At 40.3% G+C, this 19,188-nt stretch overlaps 1 long non-coding RNA gene across 1 annotated transcript in view; it reads left to right on the forward strand.

Moving 5' to 3' along the window:
* Window positions 1-1,718: 1,718 nt before the first annotated feature.
* The window catches only part of LOC124859418, a 48,765-nt gene continuing 31,295 nt past the window's right edge, over window positions 1,719-19,188 (forward strand). The window contains exon 1 of the long non-coding RNA XR_007036087.1: window positions 1,719-1,764. This is a non-coding gene — a long non-coding RNA (uncharacterized LOC124859418). The remainder of the gene's footprint in view (window positions 1,765-19,188) is intronic.

The raw sequence follows: 19,188 nt of genomic DNA on the forward strand, positions 1-19,188 counted from the left end.
ACCATTTTGATGTTTTATATTTATTAATCACTCTGCATTGTTGCTGTAACTTACCAGAAATCAAAAACTTTTTTTATACAGCAGATACGTACTTATAAGCAGTGCTATTTGAATCGGTTGTGTTGGAGCAAGAACACATCTAAGACCTACAGGGCAATGCAGCATAAGGACTTGAGTTGTGCACTCCAGATTTAGACATGTGTTCATTAAGCCTAATATTTTACTACATAACAATTAGCAAGTTGGAAGGGAGTTTTCACTGTGACAGCTTAGTGGAAGGTTGGGTGGGAAGTCACCGTAATGTTCAAAGTAAACAAAGAACTTAAATTTTCACCCAAGGAAAAATATAAATTGTTGTGTATTATTTTATAATGCGTGTACTAACCACTAAATACACTCAAATAGGTCACCATGAAATTCACTTTGTTTTTTTGCATTTAACCTTTTACCACCTAAAAATGTGTATTTATTTCTGGATTCCATATTTCATGATGCAACCACTTTTGTTTCAGAAAAATAAACTGTGAAGAAAAATCTCAGTAGAAGTATCAGGTTCTAAACACAGAGCGGAATTAATTTCAAAGAGCCCCACTTTAGTATTTTTTTTTCTGAAGAAGACCAAAACAAAAAACAATATGTAGTTATATCAACACAATGTTTCTTTTTTTAGAAACATAATAAATACAGAATAAAATTTCAACTGATCATGATTAAATTTGGCTACATTTAATGATTATCAGTGGGGAAGCAAACAAACAAGGACAAGTGGAAACTTATAGTCAGTCAATGGCTGAATAAACTTTTGGATCAATAGCTACAATCAGCTACCGGCCTCCTGCCAGTGGTGCAGTACAATCTTATTAAACCTTATTAAACCTTATTAAACATCCACTGACTTGGATTGATCACATACACTAAACAATGTACTAACTCTGAAAGTAAAATAAACCACGCACACATAGGAGTACAATCCTCAATTTATTCATAAAAACATTGTTGATTAAAGTGCTAGACTCAACCCTGAAACCTGAATATAAGTTAGTCAGAGGTAAACTTAGAATAAAACAAGGCAGTTTGATGATGACACTGTCTGTAGCAAAATAAACATGATTGCTCAAACAGAGGGATCAAGTGCTGTAGGGCAACATAATGGGTAAAGCCAAGTGCATAAAAAATTAAGCAAAATATGGTATATTTAACATTATTTAAATGATTGGCTTCTGAAGGAAATGTTAATAAGTAAGTGATTAATTTCTGTTTACTTCTTTTGGAGGTTTCAATTGACAAGCCAACTAGTTGTTTAGGAGGCAAAAGTTCTGTCAAATACTATCACAAATGTAAAAGTAAAAGGAATTGTGTTCTTTGGTCAGATGAGACCAGTGGTGTGCACAAACACGTACATGAGTGGAACTCACATTTTTGATAATTTTGAACTGAACATTGTTGTTTGTGAAGTGAGGAACATGAAGAGAACAAAGTTCATTATTGACTCTGTATATGTGCGGCAAGCGGAGAAGCCTATCAACTTGTGAGGACCTTTATCAGTAACTAAGGCATTTCAACTTGACTATGCTGCCTCTGGCCTCGCTGTATGTGTAAGGATAACGAAGGCTGAAGTCTCAACCTTTAAAATTATCAGATAACTCTGAGGGGTTTATGCTGCCTTATTTTTAAATTTAATTTTGTTTATTTTATGCGCTGTAGACAGAGCAAAGACACGCAGAGTAGCTGTGGCTTTGAATTCCTTTCATCGACTATCCTGCGGTAAGTAACTAAAAGAACAACAGAGATGTATTTACCTGATTGAATATTCAATCAGCTAATGTTTTTAAACAGAATCAAGAGGAACATTTTGATGGGTTGACTCCCTTATAACAAATATACAATATATAGATTTAGAATATATAGAATTTATTTTGATTTCATAGCTGCAGAATTATCCCAAAAAATCTGCAAGAAGTGAATACTTCTGTCCAGAGAAAATTCAACTTTCAGTATCTCACTATTACTGTGGCTTTTGACCATGCATTAACAGTTAAAAGGGGAAACAAATATTCTGGGAAAACACTCCGGTGCTGACAAGAGGGTTGGAAGTGACCGCAGTTACAAACTTAGTATAAACAGAGGGTTTTCAGTCAACATTTTCTTGCCTGTTGATGAAACTATTAAATTATCAAAATGAAAACAGTTGTTTTGGATAATTTAATTTTGACCTGGCTGAACTCAGTTCAACTACTTCTTGTTAAGACTGAACTGACAAAACACTGGATGAGATTATTGGCCTTTCAAACAGGTCTTGGCATGCGTACCGCTGTGCTCTGAAACCCATTATTTTCCATGGCTTGCGCATCATTCCAAAAACACGCTCTATTATAGAGCGTGTTTTTGGAATGATGGCTGTTAAAGCGCTGGGCTCCCACACCTTAAATTGTCCTCTTGTAGGGAGTGATGAGGGGGAGTGGATATTGGAGGCATGGGTACCCTCCATCAGCAAGGATAACAGGCCCTGGAGGAGGATAAACTGTACAGTGGGCTGTGGCGGAGCACCGTAGAGTCATGCACTGACCCAGGCCAGCCCACATACGTGTCAATAAAATGGCTCTCAGAAACTGCTTGCAGGATTATGGAAGGGAAGAGTTTCCTGTTCCTGTAGCACTGACCATCAGGGCTGCTTGGACACCTGATGCGGATATGGCAGCCGTCAATTGCACCCACAGCTTTAAGAAAAGCTATGTGGCGTGCCAGCCCTGCAAACTCACGGGACAATGCCTTAAGTCCTCAGGGGTCTTTGGAAGGTAGATGACCGGTGACGAATAGCCATGATCTCCTCTGTAACTCTGTGGACGATGCGATGGACGGTAGAGCAAGGCATCCCAAACACTCTGCAGACCACTCTGTAGGATGTACCACTTGCCAGCCAGAAAAGAAAAACCAAGGTCTCAATAGTAGCACCCCATCCATGTTGCCTATCCTGGTGCAAAAGATTAAGCAGCACTGCCAGAGACTCCCTGCTCAGCCGAAAATCAGGCCTGGTGTCCTCCTGGTTGAAGAAGCATTTCAGGACTGGGACACTCAGGTTGATCCTGCAGTAAAGGGGTCTGGTCTAGAAAAGGGAAGAATGGAGATGGAAAAACACATTATTTTTAAGGCATGCTTCTGGATATTTTAAGTGATCAAAGCAAGTAGATACTAATACACCAAAAACACTGCATTATTATATAATTATCTAAGAACAGCCAGAGGGGATCAAATACTTTATAATTCCCATTTATCTTAAAATTGAAAGTTGTTGTTTATATATGTCGACATACATGAGCCATAAAGTTGCTATCTATTTGTTTATTGGCTAGAAGCTTTAAGTTAAATAAATCATCTTTTTTACCTGAACATGATTGTCTCTCAGCCGGAGATAAAATAAAGAAGATGTCTGCGACAACGATAAAACTGCTGAAGTTCCTCAAAAATTTAAAATAAAACTACCAGAAGTTCGGCTCCATTCTGCTTTAACTGCTTTGTTCTCCTCACAGCTACGGTTGCTAGGCGACAGCTGTTACGCTGAGGTGAGGGCAGGAACAGCTGGTAAAGGCCAGAACGTCCCAATCCGCAGCTGCTCACTTCCAGCCTCCGTGGTTTTAGCCAGCGCCATAGAAGGACCCTTTCTCTTTCTATGGCGCTGGTTTTAGCGGTCGTCGAAGGACCCAACCGGGTCCTTCGAAAGATGCAGCCCCTGAGGCTGACTTCCGGGTCAGCCTCGGCGTTGGTACATTCCCTTTCCGGTTGATTTTGTCAAATGTAAATTTGTTTCAGTACTTGTAAAAGTGTTTTGCATCTTGTTAAATTGTTTTCTGAAATGTAAATTTGTTTCACATCTTGTTAAATTGTTTTCGGAAATGTAAATTTGTTTTCCGAAATCTAAATTTGTTTTCTGAAATGTAAATTAGTTTTCTGAAATGTAAATTTGTTTACTGACATGTACATTTTTTTGCATCTTGTTAAATTGTTTTCTGAAATGTAAATTTGTCTTTAGGTTTGTAAAAGTGTTTTAGATTTTGTAATGTTGGTTTGCACCTCCCGGCCACCGTAACGGACCGTCAGCAGTCGCTTGGAGCAAAAACAAAGAGGAAAATCTCATCTCCTTGGAAAACCTCCATGGGTTTTTCTTGAGTTGCGTGTCAGGTCCACACCTTCGATTGGAAAGGTAAACCTTCTGGTGTTCTTATCCCAGTAAGCTTTTAGCTTGTTGAGCTTCTCATGAGTTTGGCCAGTGAGGAGAATAAATGGAAACCAACGTGTCAGTTTCTTCTCCAGAATGATGGGCACCTCCGTTGTGTGGTAACCACGTCTCGGTTTACAGCGGGAAAAAAAGCAATGGTGGTCTGTGGTGGTGGTGCATCTCCCGTGTTCTTATATAGTTCACTGTGACATCAGAGCTGCGACGCCTACTTCCTTTTAACTGCAATCCATGCTGAGAGTTGTAGTAGCAGACGATACTGGGAGATGTAGTAGCAGACAATGGTCCAACACATGTAGGTCTAAATGTAGCGGATGTTATGGAACATTAAAGGACGTTATTGGAGTATAAATACTGCTTACTCTACTCTACTCTACTCTACTCTACTCTACTCTACTCTACTCTACTCTACTCTACTCTACTCTACTCTACTCTACTCTACTCTACTCTACTCTACTCTACTCTACTCTACTCTACTCTACTCTACTGCTCAGCATAGCCTAACTGGGTGGAATTCAGTGTTCTGCTGATTCAATACAGGTTAAATTTTTTTTCCATGTCTTCACAATCCCAATTCAATTATCCTTTTTTTTTTTTTTTTCACATATATTTAACAACCAATTAACTATCTGGGACAGAAATTTCAGATAATTATTGGCAGAATTTTTCAGACTGGTATATGTGATGATTAAACTATGTATGCTACAGTGTTAAACTCATCAGCAGGCAGGGCAGCATTATTTTCTAATGTCATTATATATTCCAATGTTATTAAACAAAAGGCTGATCTGCAATAGTGTTATAGGGGTATAAGACTAAGAGTTATGGGAACTACAGCAGTGCCTGGCATCAAAAACAAAAAATTATTTTGTGGTTAAGCACCTCATGCCCATAGTTACTTCAAGAGGATCTGTGAGGGGGAAAAAGTTGGGTAAACTCTACCATGACATTAACTGGAACTGTGTGTTTTTTATGAGACTAAGACTGAACCATATTAAGGCTTTCGGGAACAAATATTTAAGGTGGGTTTGGCATCGTAGAAAAGCACATCATACCCACTGGTGGAGGATCTATGATGCTGTGTGACTGTTTAAAATAAAATGAGAAAAGGATTGTATCATAACCCCTTTTACATGCCAAGACACTTTGAACACAAATCTGGTAGCCTTTGGTAGAAAATAAAAAATAAGTCATCATTGCGTCTTTCTGCAGGATAACACATAACCAAATTAACACATAAACAGTTCACCAGGCACAAACACCTTCTCCCATGGTTACCACAATTCCCAGACCCAAAACCTATTTAAAACTTGAACTGAAGACAGTAATTCACTACAGAGTGTGGGCAATCTTGACATATGCAAAAATTAATGGTCAATGATTATTCTCTCTGTATACTCCAAGTTTGTGAAATGTCAGAGTAAAAGACTACATCATGTCTTGTTGGCAAAAGGGGGTTGCAAGATGTACTGGTGCCAATAAATTTGGAAAGACTTATTTTAAGTCTTTTCCCACATGTTTAACAGAATTACCAATAAGTGTAGAGGGTGCAAGAGGGCTGCAATGCAAAGTTTCACAATGATCTTCTCACCCATTACCCTGATAATATACAAAATACATGAAATTAAGGCTGAGAAAGAATATTGTGATACATGACACATGTTAGGTAAATATGACCTTTTTTGTTTGCAAATAATTCCATTATCATTAACCTAATTACTTTCACATTCAGAGTTAACATTAATTCTGATCTCTGTCTGTATTAACTGATTTATCAGATTGTTACTCCAAACAATATAGGAAGTCATGAAAGAAAACTGGAATCCAGTGGCCACAAATGTTGTCTAGCATTAACAGTGGTGGCTGTTATGCCACCTAAAGCCCACATTGCACCCAGAATAGAGAGCTGATTGATCTGTCACAGTTCCCTTGGACACAAACATGTGGCTTTAAGCCTGGCAGGACACATTCTGTCATTACTACAATTGTCTTCCCATTAAAATACATCTGCTTTGGAAGGCAGTTGTTTCTGGTTACCTGATGAATTATCAATTCACTATTTTTTTCTTGTTTGAGCTGTGGTCTGTGTTCCACCACAGATTCCATGCTGCAAAAAGCCCCCCTCAGAGATTGCTTCATGAGAGCAAAGGTTTCTTCTACTTTTTAAAGTCTGGTGCATTAGCTCTTTTGATATTGTAAAGGTCTTTCAACATCTTTTATTTGATTTAATATTTTTTAATTTATTTTCATGTACATTCTTGAATTTGATTTTTTGTTTGTTTGTTTGTTTTACTAAAAACAGTTGTGATATTTGGGTAATTTAAACACAAACACACCTTCAAACATACAGCACAAATAGTTATTTGTCTGTATAACATACAGCTAAGTAAAAACCAACTTTCTTTACTTAGCTGTATGTTAACCTACTGTTTCTTTAGGCACCATGTAAGAAAGACAAAACTTGTGTTGTGATTATTATTATTAATATATTATTTAATATTAATGTTTCAATATTTTATAAAATAATAATTCAGTCTGTTAAGTGTTGTCCGGTGAATACCAGCCCAATTAGGCATTTGTATTAGGACAATAGTAAAAGGGGTGAGCCAAGCTCTGACATTATTGTACAGTAAAACTCCACACTTACAGGGAATAAATTCACATAATTTCTTAAAATACATGAATTTATGAACAAAAATAAGTCAACTAAAAGTCAAACATATTTCAATCAGCAAACTCTTTACTTTACTAGAACAATACAACTAAACTACAAAGCAAAATGAAAGAATAAGGATGACCAACTATACACAATATGAACAAGTGATTAAAGTTGCTTAAAAACTATGGCGAATAAAGTGATGCAACATTACCATTCAATGTTATTTATGTTTGAGAACCAATGATTATCTTGAGGAATCTGGAAATGAAGTGAAGTTAGTCTTGGAACTAATTTAGACAATAACTGGTATACCGTGAAACAACCATTCGCAATGCAAGATCAGATAAAACATTACTTGAATAAAATAAGAAAAATATTTTAAAGAATGATTTGCTGAATAAAACCAACCTTCTGGATGACTCATTTCAATGGTGTTTAATTACCTGCCTTTATTTAAGACCATAGTATTTGAGGAGATATTAAAACAATATTGAATATGGTTTTGAATAAGAACCAAACCTTTCTGGATAAATGATTCTTAACTTGGTGATGACAAGTTGGTCACATGTTACCTTAGCCATTAGTGGTTGAAGCTAAGAAAAGAAAGCCTAGCTCTTTAAAGTCGAACATGTACCTTTACCATCAATAAAATTATCAAAATGCATAAGCATTGACGGCTCGTTATGGCCGATCTGTGTTTGAAAACCACCCTTTAAATAAAGTTGGCCTTACCTTTAAAAACACATCATTAGCTGAGCAGCTAATCTGCTAGCACTTGGCTGAGTTTTCTCACAAGCACAAACACATACACAAAGAAAAACAAACATCATTAAACGAATATTATTTACATTATTTAATTCTAAAGTAACCTTTTCTGCCCAAACACTACCTCTTACGTGAACTGTCCTGAAGACAGGGTTTCCTGGGCGATGAGTTGAGGGAAGCACAGCTGTTCCGGTAATCCACGTGTGGGCATTAAAGGGACTAGCGTTGCAGCTAATCTCAGTAACTGTAAGTAGTCAGCTGGCTAGCCGGCTTGGCCGAGCTGTACAACAAAGGCACGTTCAGCTCCGTCAGTGGAGTAGCTCTCGCTACCTGGATGTGACAGAGGAAGGCATACAAGGCTGCAGTCTATGGCCTTCTTTTCTACGCCGTAGGGAGAAAATCAGCTTCAATTAGGGCTGTGTCTGGAGGCTGAGTCATCTGGAAGAAAAGTCAATCCACGCTTGTCTTATTACACCCTTTTTATGAATGAGTGGTCATACACAAACAGCAAATCATTACTTAACCTTGTTGCATATGATTGGCATGATCTTAGTCAATTTTGGATCCAAGTTGAAGAGACATGTCTGCTTGCCAGCAATGACACATTTGCGCACAATGTATTTGTTCAGCTCTGACTCCTCCTCTTCCTGGGTTGAAGTGGAAGGCAGTGTGACACTGAAATTGCTATGAATCAGAAAACGGCGGGCCCAAGATTAAGCCAGACACAGTACTGAAAGTTTAAAAGGTTTATTCAGTCACAGGAAAACGTGACACAGGTAACACTCCTCACAGCTTCCAGGAATCACTGAGGCAGAAAGAGGGATTAGTGACTAGTAGTCTCTCCAGATTTTGCAGGGATCAGAAAAGCCACTAACCTGCTTTTGTCTTGAGTGGAACTTGAAACCCAGAGGGGAAACCCCAGTGGGCGGCAGGCAGTGATCTCCAGAGCACAGGTAAAAAGTGACTCCAGGCTGAATAATCCGAGGGCTAGGCTGGCTCAATAATCCAAGGACAGAAACGGTCCACGATCGGAACAATAGGCGTCAGCCAAGGGGCAGGCAGAGGCATAAACCAGATGCAGGAAACAAGGTCGACAACCAAAATCCAAATAATCCGACAAGGAGCAGGCAGAGGCATAAATCCAAAAGGCAAGGCAAGGTCAAGAACAATGATCAGACAGGAAGGAACGCTGGATATCTACTCACCCAAGTCGGGGCTCCACGAAGGGCTTGACCTGAGAAACGTGGAACGTGGGGTGAATCCTCATGGAGTTGGGTAATCTCAGTCGTACAGCGACAGGGTTGATGATCTTGGAGATTAGGAAAGGTCCAACAATTCGGGGTGCTAATTTCCAGGATTCTACCCTTAATGGGAGGTCCTTGGTGGAGAGCCAAACTTTCTGCCCTACCTGGTACTTAGGGGCAGGGATCCGTCTCCGGTTGGCCGTTCTTGACTGAACCAGTGACATTCTGATCATCGACCTCCTGGCCTTTCTCCATATTCTTTGGCACCTTAGGGCAGCCGCTTGGGCGGACGGAACATTAGCTTCTCTCTCCTGAACTGAAAACATGGGTGGCTGGAAACCAAACACAACATGAAAAGGAGACAAACCAGTGGCACTTGATTGCATACGTATTCAACCTAGGGAAAATGTTGTGACCACTTGGTCGGATCAGACTCACATAATATACAAAGGTTGGTTTCAGCTTCTTGGTTGGCTCTCTCGGTTTGGCCATCAGACTGAGGATGAAACCCTGAGGAAAGACTAACAGAAATTCCCAACAACGAACAAAACTCCTTCAAGAAAAGTGACACAAATTGGGGTCCTCTATCGGAAACAATGTCATTTGGAATTCCATGGAGCCTGAAAACTTCTCGGGTCAATATCTCACCCATCTCCTTAGCAGATGGAAGCTTCTCCAAGGGCACCAGACGAACCATTTTTGAAAATCTGTCAATTATGGTTAGTAGTACAGAGTGACCATTAGAAACCGGTAGACCACAAAATCCATTGCAATATGTGACCATGGGCGAGGAGGAATTGGAAAAGGGTGCAACAACCCCGCAGGGGGGCGACGAGAAGGCTTGGCTCGACAACATTGAGTGCATTCAGCAACAAAGTCTTTGACATCCTTGACCAGCAATGGCCACAAAAACTGAGTTCGAACTGTCTGAATGGTTCTGCTGATACCTGGATGACAAACTAAACGAGAGCAATGACAAGACTCCAGTACCTTAGGTACAAGGCGTTCAGGGACAAAACAGCAGTCGGGTGGACAAGATGGTGGGATAGGCAGATGTCTAATGGCTTCCTGGACCTCCCTTTCCACCTCCACTCGGGACACAGACAACCTGACGGTTTCAGGAAGGATAAACTCCTCTTCACCCACAGACTGAGATTCTTCAGGCTCTTGAATCTGGGATAGGGCATCAGATTTGCCATTTTTTACTCCCTGGCCTGTAAGATAGGGAGAAATTAAAACGACCAAAAAACAAAGCCCACCTAGCCTGTCTGGGGTTTAGCCGTTTTGCTGATTTCAGGTACCCCAAGTTCTTATGGTCAGTCCACACCATAAACGGCTCCTTAGTCCCCTCCAGCCAATGTCTCCACTCTGTCAATGCCAACTTGACAGCCAATAACTCTCTGTCTCCCACGTCGTAATTCCGCTCAGTCTGTGACAGAGTCCTTGAAAAGAAGGCACATGGGTGAACACGATCATCCTCACCTCTTTGGCTTAATACAGCTCCGACCCCAGTGCTCGAGGCATCCACCTCCACGATAAACTGTCTCTCTGAGTCAGGAGACCGTAACACTGGTGCTGACGTGAAGAGTTCCTTTAACCTATTGAAGGCCTCCTCTGCATCCTTATTCCACACAAATTTCCCCTTGGAAGAGGTAAGAGTGTTTAGGGGAGTAGCAACCAGGCTGTAATTTCTAATAAACCTCCTATAAAAGTTAGCGAAGCCCAGAAGTCTTTGAAGCTGTTTGCGATCAGTTGGAACAGGCCATTCCAATACGGCCTTAACCTTGGAGGGGTCGACAAGCACTTGATCTGGGGAAATGATGAAGCCCAAAAAGGAAGTGGTAGTTATGTGGAACTCACATTTCTCTGCCTTGACGAACAACTGGTTTTGGAGAAGACGCAGGAGAACAGCTCTGACATGTTTTCTGTGGGTTTCCAGATCTTGAGAATAAATCAGTATGTCATCAAGATAAACAAATACGAATTGACCCACCATGTCTCTTAGAACGTCATTGACCATTGACTGAAAAACTGCAGGAGCGTTAGTAAGTCCAAATGACATGACCTTGTATTAATAATGGCCCGTAGGCGTGTTGAAAGCCGTTTTCTAATCATCTCCTTCTCTGATTCGTACCAGATGATATGCATTCCTTAGATCCAGCTTAGAAAATATCTTGGCTCCCTGGATCTGATCAAAAGCTGTGTTCATGAGTGGTAAGGGATATCTATTTTTAACTGTTATCTCATTAAGGCCTCTATAATCAATGCATGGTCTCAACGAACCATCCTTCTTCCCAACAAAAAAGAAACCAGCACCTGCAGGAGAGGAAGAGGGTTGAATGTGCCCTTGCCTCATCAACATAACTCTTCATGGCCCTGTGCTCTGGACCAGACAATGAATAGGTTCTGCCTTTAGGGGGTGATGTGCTTGGAAGCAAATCAATAGCACAATCATAAGGTCTATGGGGTGGCAGAGCTGTGGCCTTGATTTTATTAAAAACCTCCTTTAAATCATGGTATTCTTGCGGTACCTTGGATAAATCCGGATAGGTCTTCTCAACCTCATTCTCCACACTGAGCTCTGTAGTAGCAGACAAAAGACATTCAGCGGAACATGACTCAGACCAACCCAAAACTTGTTTTTTCTTCCAGTTGATGTGAGGGTTGCATTTCTGAAACCAGGAGGCCCCTAGGACTACAGGAAGTTCAGGTGAATTAATGATCATGAAAGTTACTTTTTCTTTATGATTGCCTCCAACTGTTAAGATAATCTCCTCCGTCCTGAGATGTGAATTGTTCATGCTGTGACCATCCAAAGCTAGCACGTTTCTTGTGTCAGCTGACGGAATAAGTTTTATGGCGTTCTTATTTGCAAATGTTTCGTCCATGAATTCAGTATCTGCTCCTGAATCAATAAACACGGCCCCCTGGAGAAACAAAGAAGAGGTTTGAAAATGGGCAGGAAACAAGAAGGAGGAGGCAGATAGTTGACTTCAGCTCAGTAGAGACCTCTCTTCCTCTGCTGAGCTTGTCCTTTTAGTGGACCCCTGAATGCTAAATGTCCCTTCTCTCCACAATAAAAACAGAGCTTGAATCTTCTCTGACAATCTTTCTCCTCAGGGGTAATCTTGGTTCTGCCCAATTGCATGGGCTCACAATTATCATTTTCCTGAGTGAGAGGTGACCGACTCCTTCTCTCATATCGGTGTGCAGAAACCTGAGTTAATGATGAGCGACCCTTCTCATGGCGCTTCTCCTTCCTTCTCTCTGCCAGCCGAATATCAATGTGAGCAGCCAAATCCTCGAGTTGCTTCAGGGAAGAAGGACAGTCACAGGTCGCTAGCTGATCCATGATGTCTTCGTTTAATCCTTTCATGAATGCATCCATTTGTGCTGCCTCATTCCAACGGCTCTCTGCAGCCAACAAATGAAAGTCAATTATATAGGTCGAGACAGGTTGATCACCCTGTTTGAGGGACAATAATCCTCTTGCGGCCTCACGACATGGAATGACCGGGTCAAAAACTCGAATGAGTTCCTTGGAAAAAATTTCATAAAGATCACAAGATGCAGACCTGTTATGCCATTCAGCAGTTCCCCACTGTTTTGCCTTTCCTGCCAGCAGAGATATAACAAACGGCACCTTGGAACGTTCAGTGGGAAAGGATGACGGCTGAATCTCAAAATGAATTTCACATTGAGTTAGATAAACTCGACATTGGTCTGAGTCTCCCCTGAACATTTCAGGCGGAGAGAGGCGTGGCTCCCTTACCTCTGCTGTTGTCCGTGTTACTTGGGCGTGGTTTCTTTGTGACGGTGGTGGCTCGGAGACAAGATTGCCAGAACGTAATATGGAAATTATTTCATCCATACCGGAACCCAACCAGGAAAGGGTCTCATCAACGTGGGTACGCCACTGTTGTGCTGGCGATGGGTCCATTTTTGGCCAGATTTTTCTGCTATGAATCAGAAAAAGGCAGACCCAAGATTCAGCCAGACACTGTACTGAAAGTTTAAAAGGTTTATTCAGTCACAGGAAAACGTCACACAATAATCCGAAGCTAGGCTGGTTCAATAATCCAAGGACAGAAACAGGGTCAACTATCGGAACGAGAGGCGTCAGGCAAGGGGCAGGCAGAGGCATAAACCACATGCAGGAAACAAGGTCGACAACCAAAATCCAAATAGTCCAACAGGGAGCAGGCAGAGGCATAAATCCAAAAGGCAAGGGAAGGTCAAGAACAATGATCAGACAGGAGGGAACGCTGGATATCTACTCACACAATGGCTTTCAAAAATCTGGCACCGTCTGCTTGTCAGAATCAGTATATATCAGGGAAGACACAGGTGCTTGGCATTCCACAGATTGCACAACACTGCAGCAGCCACCAGGTGCATCTAATCTGCTGATTGCAGCCAGGGAGACAGGGTAGAGCACACGTGCCAGAAACATAACAGAAATGTGTAGAAAAGTTCATATCGGCAGGTGTACAGTGCACACTTGGCTTCATGTCTTTAGTTTCATCTATAAAACAACCATCTATAAAACAATAACTTTTGACCAAAATAAAACATAATTTCCTTCTTCAATTCATATGAACCCCATGCAAAAAAACAAAAAACAAAACACAGAGCATATAGATCAAATAAAACATGACCCATCTGTCAAGTGCTGTAATACTAATTTATATACTAATTTCTGTCAAATTGTGTTTGTTAGTGACTCTGTTGGAAGCAGCAAGTACGGTCAATGGAGATAGTTGAATCAGGATTATTATACAGTCAAACAAAGAGTTTCAAGGTGGATCCCACACGGGGCTCCAGGGGGAGCACTGAGGAGGGTGAAATGGAGTTAACACCAGCGGCTGGGGAAGGCTGTGGAGGAATGAGGTTTTGGATGTTGTTTTACTGTTTCTGGCGAGAAGAAAAAAGCTGGAGAAGGTTGTCGGAGGCTGAGGGGTTGAGGTTTGGTATTGGGTGGTGTATCGTGTTTAGCGAGTAGCATGGGAGGGCAGACAGGCATATGAGTGAGTGACATCCGTACTAGTTCCAGCAGCAGGCAACTGGTGAGCAACTAGAGAAGCAGCAAGTCGGTATACTGAGGCACATCCCAGGGAGTGACTTCTGGAGTCCAGAGAAGGAAGTGCGAGGAGATTAGTGTAGGCACTTGGGTCAGGACGAGAGGCGATGTCTGGCGGAGAGAGACTAGAAAATAGCCTTGAGACAAGTACTAGAGAGGGTAGGTCGGATAACCAGGCTGGTGAGCAAAAACAATCTGACATCAGCCTCGAGAACACTGCAACCCTTCATGCTCCTCCTGCTTGCCCGCTGATATCCTGCAGCTGTGGAGTAGCACCTGTCGGCCACGCCTTGCAGGAGAGAGAGAGAGACACATACCCAAACCAACAGCTAGCTGCAGCTCAGAGGATAAGACAATTTTACACTGTCTTCCTCTACTGTATAGCTGATGGCATTATGAAGCCTACAAACTCTTCCTTTCTCTTTTGGTTGTCCAGTTTTCTATTTTTTAAAGAAACACTTGACCTGATGCAAACATACATTAGGAAAGATTCAAACTATTTAGTCATTACCTTGTTGGGGCAAATAAATAAAATTAAAATTAGAAATTGATTATTTAGGAAGTTTTATTTTATATGGAAAACAATACAGGTTCAAGTTTTTGTTTAGGCAACTTTTGAACATTTACTGCTTAAGTAATTTATGGGCCAGACTAATAATAGATACAAAGCTGGTTGGGTACTGAACTGAACAGTAAAAGGGTAGATAAAGTATGATGCTAATATCTAAAAAAAAAGTGATATTTTCAGAAAGCTTAAAGAAGTATTATTTTTGTACAATTGAGATTTTTTTGCCCTTTACCGGAAGCAAAATATTAACAAATTAGTGGTGGGTTACGACTTTTGCACAATGCTTTCTAGCAAGCTGATGCTTGCTTCAAAAAAGTAACATAGAACAAACTGATAAAGTCACTTCAAAAATACTACTGGTGAACTAAACTTCACAAACCTGTATTTAAATACAGGGGTGACATCCACTTATGTGTATATGTGCAAGTGCTTTTCACAGGCTTACAAATGTGTGCAAAGGGTCTGCCTTCCTGACCCAGGACTTTCATAGGATACTGGCCTAGCCTTGTCCTCCTTTTTTTATAACAATGGGAAGGGTAATGGCCTCCCCAAGGCCTCCTCATTCAGTCTTATTGCCCTGCGAGCATCAAGCCAGCTGTGTCATAAAACAATTAGCTCCATTTATCAACCTTATTTCCTGTCTATGGACGGGGAGAGGGAACATAAGGAGTGGCGTAGAGGAAGAAAGCCACAAGTTGGGGATGGATCTGGTGTAAAGTTCAAAAAACAAAGATAAATATAGTTTATCTTGTTTCGTTGGATGATCGTTTGCTACCTATTTCTGTTTCAAAGTGACATTATGTTAGCACTTGAGTAAATTTTTTTTTATGAGGACTTAATAAGTTATTTCAAACAAGTGCCACATGAACAGGCCATCAAACCTAACAAACAGTTATGGCAATTGCTATTTCATTCAAATAAAATGATACTACAGTCATGCTGCTGGAGCACTTTTTTAATACCGTGTGAAATCTAGTACACCATGAAGTACCAATGAAATTAAACAGTCCTCTGAGTACATTCCTTTCAGCGTGGTTTAGCTGAAAGGAGGAGACAGTCAGAAAAGTTTCACACACATGTATTTATACAACTGAAGCATCAAGCCAGCTGTGTCTTAAAACAATTGGAGGATATAAGGTTGATAAATGAAGCTGTCAATGAATGAGGAGAGGGAACATTGATCCAGATGTTAATAGAATTATAAACAAATAGCACTAATAAATTGAAATACCCTAACATTTTTATTTATAAAGATAGTGAAAATTATAACATGGATGAAATAGCTCACAGTTTTAAAAGGTTTTTTCATAAATATTGGATCAAATTTGTCCAAAAATGGAGATAGGCATCAACAGATGCTACCCCATTTCTTAAATGTATTAGAAAAACTGTTAAATAATGGAAACATTTTTAGAGAAACACAAATTTGTCAGTGAAAGTCAATATGGTTTCAAATGAAAACTATCAACAACATTAGCCATACTTGAAGCTACTAAAGAAATACCCACCTGCTGTTGACCAAAAGAAAATTGCTGTTGGTATGTTAGTACTCGTACTCGTCGTACTCGCAGACAGCAGTATGTAAAACTGGGCATTTCTAGAACACAAAAATCCACTATTTATACAAAAATAAATAATTAATTATCGGACATAGTTGAACTACAAATAGCACTAATTATGTTCATAGCCCAAAATAACCAGCTACCAGAAAGCCTGAAAAAAACATCAAAACAGAAAAGAGAGCTTTAAATCAACATTAATATAACACCCATCAATCGAAAAACAAGGAAAACTTTCTGCATTTCTGTGTATGGGGTGAAACTTCGGAAACAGTTTGATTCTGGACCAAACAGTTTATATCCCAGAATAAAAAAAGAATCATAAATATCATAGCTGCATATCATGCTTAAAACATAATTACTATTATTACTATTATTATTGCTGTTGTTGCTTTTTTGCGTTGTGATATTGTTGCTTATATGGACAGGGGTTGGACAATGAAACTGAAACACCTGTCATTTTAGTGTGGGAGGTTTCATGGCTAAATTGGACCAGTCTTCATTGATTGCACATTGCACCAGTAAGAGCAGAGTGTGAATGTTCAATTAGCAGGGTAAGAGCACAGTTTTGCTCAAAATATTGAAATGCACACAACATTATGGGTGACATACCAGAGTTCAAAAGAGGACAAATTGTTGGTGCACGTCTTGCTGGCGCATCTGTGACCAAGACAGTAAGTCTTTGTGATGTATCAAGAGCCACGGTATCCAGGGTAATGTCAGCATACCACCAAGAAGGACGAACCACATCCAACAGGATTAACTGTGGACGCAAGAGGAAGCTGTCTGAAAGGGATGTTCGGGTGCAAACCCGGATTGTATCCAAAAAACATAAAACCACTGGTGCCCAAATCACGGCAGAATAAAATGTGCACCTCAACTCTCCTGTTTCCACCAGAACTGTCCGTCGGGAGCTCCACCGGGTCAATATACACGGCCAGGCTGCTATAGCCAAATCTTTGGTCACTCATGCCAATGGCAAAAGTCGGTTTCAATGGTGCAAGGACTGCAAATCTTGCTGTGGACAATGTGAAACATGTATTGTTCTCTGATGAGTCCACCTTTACTGTTTTCCCCACATCCGGGAGAGTTACGGTGTGGAGAAGCCCCAAAGAAGCGTACCACCCAAACTGTTGAGTGAAGCATGGGGTTGGATCAGTGATGGTTTGGGCTGCCATATCATGGCATTCCCTTGGCCCAATACTTGTGCTAGATGGGCGCGTCACTGCCAAGGACTACCGAACCATTCTTGAGGACCATGTGCATCCAATGGTTCAAACATTGTATCCTGAAGGCGGTGCCGTGTATCAGGATGACAATGCACTAATACACACAGCAAGACTGGTGAAAGATTGGTTTGATGAACATGAAAGTGAAGTTGAACATCTCCCATGGCCTGCACAGTCACCAGATCTAAATATTATTGAGCTACTTTGGGGTGTTTTGGAGGAGCGAGTCAGGAAACGTTTTCCTCCACCAGTATCACGTAGTGACCTGGCCACTATCCTGCAAGAAGAATGGCTTAAGATCCCTCTGACCACTGTGCAGGACTTGTATATGTCATTCCCAAGACGAATTGATGCTGTATTGGCCACAAAAGGAGGCCCTACACCATACTTATAAATTATTGTGGTCTAAAACCAGGTGTTTCAGTTTCATTGTCCAACACCTGTAAGTATAATGTATAATATAATATTTTTAAATATGTAGGTAATATTGAAAGAAAATATATAAAATCCATTTTCTTTAAGTAAACCGGAACAGTTCATTGTCAAAGTGTGTTTGGTAAAGGGGTGGGTCACAATAAGTTCATACTTCTCCCCACCCTTGAATATGTACACCATTTGTTACTTTTTTGCAACATGCCACCCTTTTCTTTTCTTGTTCTTTTGTTTCTTCTGTACATGACTATTACATATTCAAAACTAAATCAATAAATAAAATAAAAAAAATAATACGCACAGAAAAAAAAAGATGAAAGCCATGAACGATATTTCTCAAAGCTGAAAGCCAACATATAATGGCGGCGAAGGGCAGAGTAGAGACAGACACTTTGTAAACCTGGGGTACGAAAATATCATGCCATCTTACAATAAGTCCCTAAAATTGTAACAAATCGGTCCCTCTGCATCTATCAGCAGTTCAGCAGGTGGTTTATCTTCTGTTCCTGGCTCATTCATGTATGGCTGCACCCCATCCTGTGCACTAATACCTTTACTAATGTTTGACTTATCACTAATCTGATTTCCTACTACTAGAAGAACCATTCCCACTTGATTCCTCTGTCTTGATTATGAGGTGCCATTGTGCAGTTTGCTTCTGAGCCTGCATCTTTGAAGCTACTACTTTTAAGGTTTCATTTTTATGTGTTTGTATCAGCCTAATTGTTTTTCTTACACAAATCCAATATTGAACAGAAGTGCAGAACATTGGGATCTGAGCTTTAAGCCTTCACAGTACGAGTTGATGATATTCCCCTTTCAGATTTTGATGATTTTATCCAACATAAATGGTAGCCTCACAAAACAGTTATGAATATTCTGACGCTTACCAATATCAGCGCTCTGCTGAGGTCAAACAATGAAAATATCATGATTTATTGTGTCTACGCTCTTGCAACATGTGTGGTTGCAAATAATATTATAGCTAGAAAAGCTGAATATAAGGCATAAATAAAAATAAACATGTCACAAAAGATGAATAGCGGCTTGAGTCTCCTTTTCAGGCACCCCTCCAGAGAGATGTATGATGCCGCTGTTAAAAGCTGTGGCAGACTAGGAGAGTTTTTATTTCACTTTCCTTCATTTCTCTTGTTTGATGAATTGTACCTTTAGTTTCTCTGAGTGATTGTCTGGTTTGCCAAAGCATCCCTCAATTGTTTGTATCTCTATTAAATATCTAGAGTACAAAAAGAAGAATATTAAGCTAGGAGCAGAGACTGATACCTAATTTAAACACAAATAAATATTTGCCTCTGAAAGACTTTTTCTATGTTCAGCTCGTTTTTTTGTGTTTCTGTTTTACCAGCAGAATTTACACTGATGTGAGATAAAGCTCATTGGCAACACATGTAGTATTAGAT

This window comes from Girardinichthys multiradiatus, chromosome 2 (assembly GCF_021462225.1).
Source record: "Girardinichthys multiradiatus isolate DD_20200921_A chromosome 2, DD_fGirMul_XY1, whole genome shotgun sequence".
Lineage (NCBI taxonomy): Eukaryota > Metazoa > Chordata > Actinopteri > Cyprinodontiformes > Goodeidae > Girardinichthys > Girardinichthys multiradiatus.